This window comes from Zonotrichia leucophrys, chromosome 19, assembly GCF_028769735.1.
Source record: "Zonotrichia leucophrys gambelii isolate GWCS_2022_RI chromosome 19, RI_Zleu_2.0, whole genome shotgun sequence".
Taxonomy (NCBI): domain Eukaryota; kingdom Metazoa; phylum Chordata; class Aves; order Passeriformes; family Passerellidae; genus Zonotrichia; species Zonotrichia leucophrys.
In genome coordinates, this window is record NC_088188.1 from 9,801,994 (window position 1) to 9,809,992 (window position 7,999).

Below are 7,999 nucleotides of genomic sequence, written 5' to 3' on the forward strand. Positions count from 1 at the left end.
TTTGGGCTGGGTCAGCCAGACTTCTGCAAACCTGGGGGGGCTTTTGGAGCTTCTGCTGGGAGGGAGGGGAAGGGACAGCAGGGACAGCACCTCCTGTGCCAAACCCTCTGATTCCCCCCAGAGAGAGGGGAGGGATGGATGCACCAACCCTGCAGGCCCTGCTGACCACAGGAGTGACCACAGGAGTGAACACTGCCCCTTCCCTTCCCTGAATCCCAAACCCAAAGGCGTTTTCCATCCTGATCCAAGCGTTGGATCCGTTCTGGAGCTGCTGTTCCAGCCCTGCTCCCTGGCCTCCCCTGGGCTGCCACAGGAGGCTCTATCCCTGCTTTTCCCTGTATCTAAACATCAAAATATCCCAGATTTATCTGTGATCATGTCCTGAGAACGTGCTGGGCTCCAGGCACAGCCTCTGGCCCAGGGCCCGGAGCATCCACGTAGATATTAATTATATTAATTATGCCTTTTGTTACCCTTTTTCCCTCAGGTCCTGTAAATTGAAGCCAGAAGTGAGTAAAATGCAGTCATCCATGCTTGCTGATTTATCGTTTCAGGAAAATAAAAACCTGTCAGGAGCTGGGGAGATTGTGCCTTTTGTTTGGGACAAGGCTCTGGCTTCCTCGATCGTGTGTAAAAGATTTCCTGTTTGTGAAAATGAAAAGCAATGTTTGATAAGGTCCCTTCAGCAAAATGAGTCACAAAGGAGAAAATAGATTAAGGATGCTTCTAGATTTGATAGAAATTAAATTTCACTGGGAGTTGTGAGCATAGAAAACCAATGAGAAAATCTTGTGGCAAAATCCAGGTTTTATTTATATTTAGGGTCGTGTCAGACACACCTGAAGACTGAACCTTACCCAACTTTTATCAGTGCATTTAAAACTCGTGATGAGAGCACAGAGATGTCCCCAGGTGGGTCACAAGCTGCTTTGGGTGGTCAGAGTTCATGCACTTCCCTGCCCTGCAAAAAAAATAAACAGCAGCAGATGCTTCAGAGCCTTTGTTCAGTGTGTTTGTGAGAGCTGGCCATGCAGCACTCGCTGTACTCTGATATTTTTTTATCTCAGTGCTGCTGAAATTTTTTTCACCATTAGGTTTTTATTGGGTGCAAAGTCCAAATGAAGTGGCTGAGAGAGCTGTGGTGTGTGATGACTTCTTTTGGGTTTTGGAAATAGTGTCAGTGAACAGCTGTGAACATTCTCAGTGTTGTTTCTCAGCTCTGTGTGAGGTTAAAATCCTCTGCTTTTCCCTGACCTGAACAGGGGAAGCACAGGCAGCTCCTGGGGCCCTTACCAAGGTATTATTTTGCATAGAGCTATTAAATCCCAAGTATTTTCTGACTCTTCTCCAGCTTCTTATTCCCTCAAAGTACCTTGCAAATTACATTGTCTTTACACCGTGAATTTGAGAGGTTTTGGTCAAACTGAGGTTGAAGAAAGGAACTAAACCAACAAATGGATGGTGGATTATATTCTGTGTTTGGAGTCAATGAAAAGGTTTGAGGCAACAGGTTTGGCTCAGTTTTTACATCCCACAGAAGTTTGTCCAGGAATTGCTGCATCTCTGGGTAATCTGGTTTAAATTTTGCTGAAATGTGATATAGAAAGCAGAGTTTTAGATTAAATCTCCTGTGTGTTTAGCATGTAATGAAATTGTGCCTTCACCTAATGCAGCATTTTGTTGGGGAAAATATTAATGTGTCTTTATTTATAAACCTTGGTATCCCAAGGAGAAGCTGCAGGAAAGCTGGAGCGTGGGTGTTGGTTGGGAGCTGGAGAAAACAAAGGGAAGCTGCTGCTGCTGCTGGGCCAGAAAAGGATCCAACACCAGCTCAGGCAAATCAAAACCCTTACAAACGGTGTTTGTGCTGTGATGTTTGGAGTAGGGAGACAATGCAAGGAACAGGGTGATTACAGAGCTCAGCCCGGACATTGTGAGGCAGATCCCTCCTCCAGGGCTCGGTGACACGGTGACAGCTGTCCCCTGCTGCCTGGGGAGGGCACAGCACATCAGGGGCTTGTCCCGAGCAGCTGGGGCTGCCCCTGGATCCCTGGAGGTGCCCAAAGCCAGGCTGGACAGGGCTTGGAGCAGCCTGGGATGGTGGGAGGTGTCCCTGCCATGGCAGGGGTGGCATGAGGATGTTTCATGTCCCTTCCAACCCAAACCATCCTGGCATTCCAAGGGAGGGAGGAATGGCTCGGCACTGGGGCAGGATGATCATACCCCAGTGTGATGCAGACTCAAATATTCAGGAATCCTTGGCAGGGGCAGAGCCATTAAATGTGGGCCGTGATGATGTCCCTCAGCTCAGCAGTGTCAGGACACAGCTGGGGCACAGCCCCAGCCCAAACCAGCCCGGGGGAACTGCAGAGATCAGGGCTGAGCTGGCTGCAGTCGGAGCTCCGGGCTCAGCAGTCCCTGCAGGGCTGAGCTGGCTGCAGTCGGAGCTCCGGGCTCAGCAGTCCCTGCAGGGCTGGGCTGGCTGCAGTCGGAGCTCCGGGCTCAGCAGTCCCTGCAGGGCTGAGCTGGCTGCAGTCGGAGCTCCGGGCTCAGCAGTCCCTGCAGGGCTGGGCTGGCTGCAGTCGGAGCTCCGGGCTCAGCAGTCCATGCAGGGCTGAGCTGGCTGCAGTCGGAGCTCCGGGCTCAGCAGTCCATGCAGGGATGATTTCAACCACAGCTCAATGCCGGAGGTTTGTGCTGAGAGCCTCCAGCAAGCAGAACTGAAAGGTGGATGGATTTTTGTTCCGTGGTGCTTTCCTTTTGATATGGAATAAAAACCCCTTTAAATCAAAGCCACTCCTGTTGTCCCCAAACTCTCCTTGAAGGGCAGAGAAGGATTCCACTCAGGAATTCCACCCAGGAAGGCCCTGGAGCTGCACACTGGCTGTGAGCTCGTGTTTGGGACCTTGCTTAGGAGCTAACATGTTGGAAATGTTTGCTTGCCATGTGGCTGTGCCTTTTTATCTGCAGGTTTGATTATATAAAAGTTCCTGTTTAGGAGACACACGCCAGGGAATAAATCTCTGGGCCCACAGACTCTTTGAGCACAGGCAGCCCCAGCATTTAACTGGTAACAAAGAGTTGGAGTGGAAGCTTTTTGATGAAGAGTTGGCAGCATATCAGAGGAGCAGCTTGGCCACGAGATGTGAGCAAGGATGTCACACTGGGTGTTTAAACTTCTTACCTTTCCTTCCAATTCCTTTTTATTTTTTTTTTTTCTTTAAGTGATTATGAATGAATTATAAGAGGGCTGGTGATTGTTTTCAGTGTGTATGTGTTCAGATAGTGGCTCAGTTAAAAAAGACATTAACTTTGGGTTTTAACATAATCCAGAGATCTGGCTGCTCTAACTGCACTTTAAGTAGTAAGAATTAAGAGTGACCTGAAGAATCACCAGCTTTTAGCACAAAATTTCTTGTTTAACTGATTTAACTGGGCCCAAACCTCTGGCTGTAATTTGAGGTTTGCTTCCATGAGAGTGGCAGGTGCTGCCACACAGCAAAAGCCAAGTGGAGTGTGAGGAAGGGTAGAGTTCAAATAAACAAAATACACTAAGGGATGACAAAAGGCAGGTGGGGGATAGAACACAGAAGTGAATTTCCCTTCTGAACATCTTCCCTGCCTTTGGCTGCTGGGCTTTGATGTGGCAGAGCACAAAGAGGCTCCTTCCGTACCTGAGCTCTGTGTTCCAGGCAGAGCCCAGCCAGGTTATAAATCTGTAACGTTGCACTTCACCTTTTGTGTCTTGCTTAATGACCTTTTAAAAATAAATGCAGGATGGCTGAGGGGAACAGGATCAGTGGTGGAAAAGCTGACACGTCCGCAACCTGAGCTCTGATCCCTCTGATTGCTGCAGCCCGTTAAACAAAACTTCTTTTTCTTTGTGCTTTAAAGAAAAAAATAAAAGAGGGAAAAGGGGGACAGGGAAGGGTTTTCTTAGCTGGGTTCTCTGTCTTAAAATGCAGCTGGAAAGTGCTTTGCTGGGGAAATGCTGCATGGAGTTACCTGCCTAAAGAACAAGGGTGCAGTCACGAAATATCAAAATATATTCTATCTGCTATTTAATTTTCATGGAAGACTACTGTTTTAAGGTGCTTCTGCCCCTTTGGAAGTGTCATCCTTCATTTCTCTTGCATAAAAATGACCATTTAAGATCCTCATCAGGCTCTTGTTCTGTTTCCCACAGTACTAAATTTAATATGCACAGCCATAATATGAATAAATGTCCGATAACGCTTACTCAAATACTTGAAAATGTCAGTTATCCCTGAGGAATATCTTTCCATAAAATGCCCTCCACTTGAATGAAAGGAAAACTGCAGTTTCCCACCATTCCAGACCGGGACAATAATTTATTTTGGTGATGATTATAGTGGATATTTTTGATTCATGTGTACAATAGTAAAACTGACACTATTTTCTTTTGTTTGTGTATTTTGCTTAAAATAAAAGATTACTCCAAAGGAAGGCATTTGAGGAAGACTGCTTGCAGAGAGGGGCCAGATTTATTTTGGCTGGCTGTGCTGTCCTGTCAGCTGGACACCAACCTGCACCATTCCCAGTCCTTCAACCCCTCCCAGCTGCCTTTGGCACAATAATTTCCCTGCTGGAGCTCAGCTGACTGATGCTGACAATCCTTTGCAAGCTGTACCAAAAACTTTCCAGTAATTTTACTGCTTAGGATTCCCCAAATCCTTTTGGAACACCAAAATCCCAGTGTGTTTTGGGCAGGTCCCTTGTATTATCTTCAATTTCTGCAGCTGTGCTGTGCCCTGTCTGGGATTTTATTTCTTTTGGTAGGGCCCTAATTAAATTTTTCTTTCAGAATATTGTTGTTTCCACCTAATCTTTGCAGTTCCCTCCTGTGCCTGGTTTTTCCCTGGCTGTGCGTTCCAGCCTGTGCTGCAGCCCTGGTTTGCTCCTATGAGCAGCTGAGATTTTGCAGTCATTGCTGGGGATTCTTTTTTAAACAAAAGGGGGAAAAGGAGTAAAGGATGGTAGGAGAGGAAATAAATTTCATTTTTTATATCTTGATGGTTTTCTTCTGTAAAGAACTGAAATCTGTGAGGGGGTGCTGAATCCGTGTGTCCATGAGGGAACTCCTCCTGTGCTTTCACCTCTGTCCCGAGGCTGAATCCTTGCCGAGCTCTGCTCGGTAGCACATAGGCAGGATTTTGGTCTGTGATAAACTTTACCTGAGGCATTTGCAAACTTTACCTGAGGCATTTGGGAACTTTTTACCAGAGGCATTTGGAAATCGCGGCCTGGGCACTGCCCGCGGTCCCACCGGGCCTTCACTGCCACAGCCCCGCGGCTGCCGCGGGAATTGCAGCGGACTTCAAAGGGCGATCGGAGTGTTTGTGCTTTAAGAGTTTAATGGGCTTTTTTTTTTTTTTTTTAGAATAAATCCATCGGGTTCCTTCACATGTGCGCTGCTATCAGTGGGATCATAAACCCCAACATCCCGTTTATGGCCTGGCACTGCCACACGAACAAAGGGACAGCAGGAACCCGGCCCAGGGGGGTGAGGTGACACCAGAGCCCTTTTGCAGTGCTTGATAAGACACTGGGCTCCTGCCAATCAAAAAAAAAAATTGTTTAAAAATAGGGTTATAAAACCCTTGGAGGAAATGGAACCTTGGCAATTTTTCTGTGGGCTGAGCTCTCTCCACGTTGCTGGGGCTATCCCAGCTCCCTGTGCCCAAAATGTCTGAGCTGTACCAAGGGCTGGGAGCCCTGAATTGCCTGAGGAGATGGAAAGGAGAGGTGAATCCTCCCCAAAATGTCTGAGCTGTACCAAGGGAGGTGAATCCTCCCCAAAATTTCTGAGCTGTGCCAAGGATTGGGAGCCCTGGAATTCCCTGAGGAGATGGAAATGAGAGGTGAATCCTCCTCTCCTCAGATGTGTTTGGCATGAAGGGAATGTGGGGCACCATCAGTCACAGAGGGTCTCAGCTTCACAGAGAAGCTTCAGCACCTCCACAGTTGATTTTTTGTTTTTATCCTGCTCTTTTTAAGACTTAAACTCCTTTTGTTTTCCTCAGGGAGGTCACTGCTCTCTACCATGATTATTCTCATGTTCCCCAGTGGCTGCTGGGCTCCAGGACACGAGCCATTGTGTTTTAGTGCATGTAAGAAAAGCATTTTGTGTAAAGCTGAGAGCTTTGTGTACCACAAACTCCAATGACTGGAGACTTACAAAGATACTGCACTCTTGGTAGGGATTGTCTATGATTTATCTGGAGTTTAATCTCGACATCAGCACAATCAGCAAAATGCAAAAGTTCTCTGCCTTTCTTTCTCTCTCATAAATTCTTCATAACCACCCCCAATCTGCAAACTCATCCATCAAGATCTCTCAGTGCTGGGAACAAGGAGCAGCCCTGGTGGGGAGGGGAAGGGTGGTGACATTCTAAAGGTGATTCCATTCGATGGAAACCAATGTATTTTTGTGAAGCAATAAAAAGGAAGGGCAGGGAAAAGTTTCGATGGCTTGGAGTGGATTATGGGGAAACAATAATCATTAAAACAGTGCTGGATGTCTAAATCGCTTCAGAAGATATTCATAGGTAAAAGGTAATAAAATAACCCAAATTGATTACCATCTTATACCCTTTATGATATAACTTTAAATGCAAATTGCACTCAACTGCAAGAAGGGAAATAATGCGCCAAAGGCATTTCAATTAATTGCTGTAGTTAATTACACTCATAATTTTACTTGTGTGACTAATTATAATCAGCTTTTAGTGGTGTATATGGATTTATTTCTGATACTGAAAGCCCCAAACAGCAGGTTATTTTTAGGAAATGCATTTAAACCTTGTAATGAAAACTGCATGTTCCCATTCTCAGCAGTTGTCTTGAAGGAGCTGTGTCTGTTCAGGAGGAGTTTGGAGGACATCAGGAAGGAAAAGTGTCCTGGCTGGGGTCACTGTGGCCCTGCTGTGCCTCCAGCTGGGGTTTCATTGCCTTTTCCACAGGTGCACATCATTTACCAGCAAATCCTACATTTCCTTTCTTTAAAAATCCAATTTACATATCAATTTCTCCCACACAAAGCATTTTCCACAGCCACCTCAGTTCCCAGGTAATTTGTTTTTCTGTCATTGCAGAGTTTTTAAATTCCATCTCATTTTAGTGCTTTGTGGAAGAAAATCACCAAGTCCGCTTTTAACTCTATCAAAAAGAGCCTCCTATCTCCAAAAGTAATGATTTTTCATGGAATCATTTATAGAATAATAGAACCATTTAGGTTGGAAGAGACCTTTAAGATCATCGAGTCCAGCTGTGATTTTTGGAGTGTTGCTCCTGTGCAATGGGATCCTGTCCCTGGAGCAGAGGGTGTTGATGTTACACCTGGTATTTATTAAACTCCACTCTTCTTAAACTCTAAAACCAACCTGGGAAGTTTAATAGGCTTCCCTGTATATTTTTTTTTCTTCTTTTTTTTTTTTTTTTTTTTTTTTGACTACAAGTGGATTAATGGATTTTTTACATGGATTTGCTCTCTGACATCTTTTTAATGGGGAGGGTGCTGGCAAGTGCTGTTTTCCCTGTGGAATCCATATCTGGCTGGGCAAAGAAGAAGGAAAGGACGAAGGAAAAACCTTTGTCCTCCTCTCCCAGCAGTCACAGAAAACTAATTTTATCCAGACAAGTTCATTCTGAGCTGCTGTTTTGTCACAGGAGGAGCTGACTATAAGTGGAGTTGCCAAATTCGTCAGAATTCTTTGTGGATAATGTAAATACATTTCTAGTGAGTAATGGTTTGGTTTCCTTGTCTCTCTGTGCTTCCTGAGAGAAATGTTTTGCTGAAAACACATTGTATTAGGGGTTTTTTTTGAGCCTGCCCCTGCTGTCACCCCCTGCCCCTCTGATGACTGGGAAGGAGCAATTCCTTCACCTCTCGCACCTCTGGAGCTGCTCTCCAACCAAGGTGCAGCCCAAAGCTGGGAAAGGATTGCTTGTGCTTGGGTTGTACAAACCCCTGTTTGTT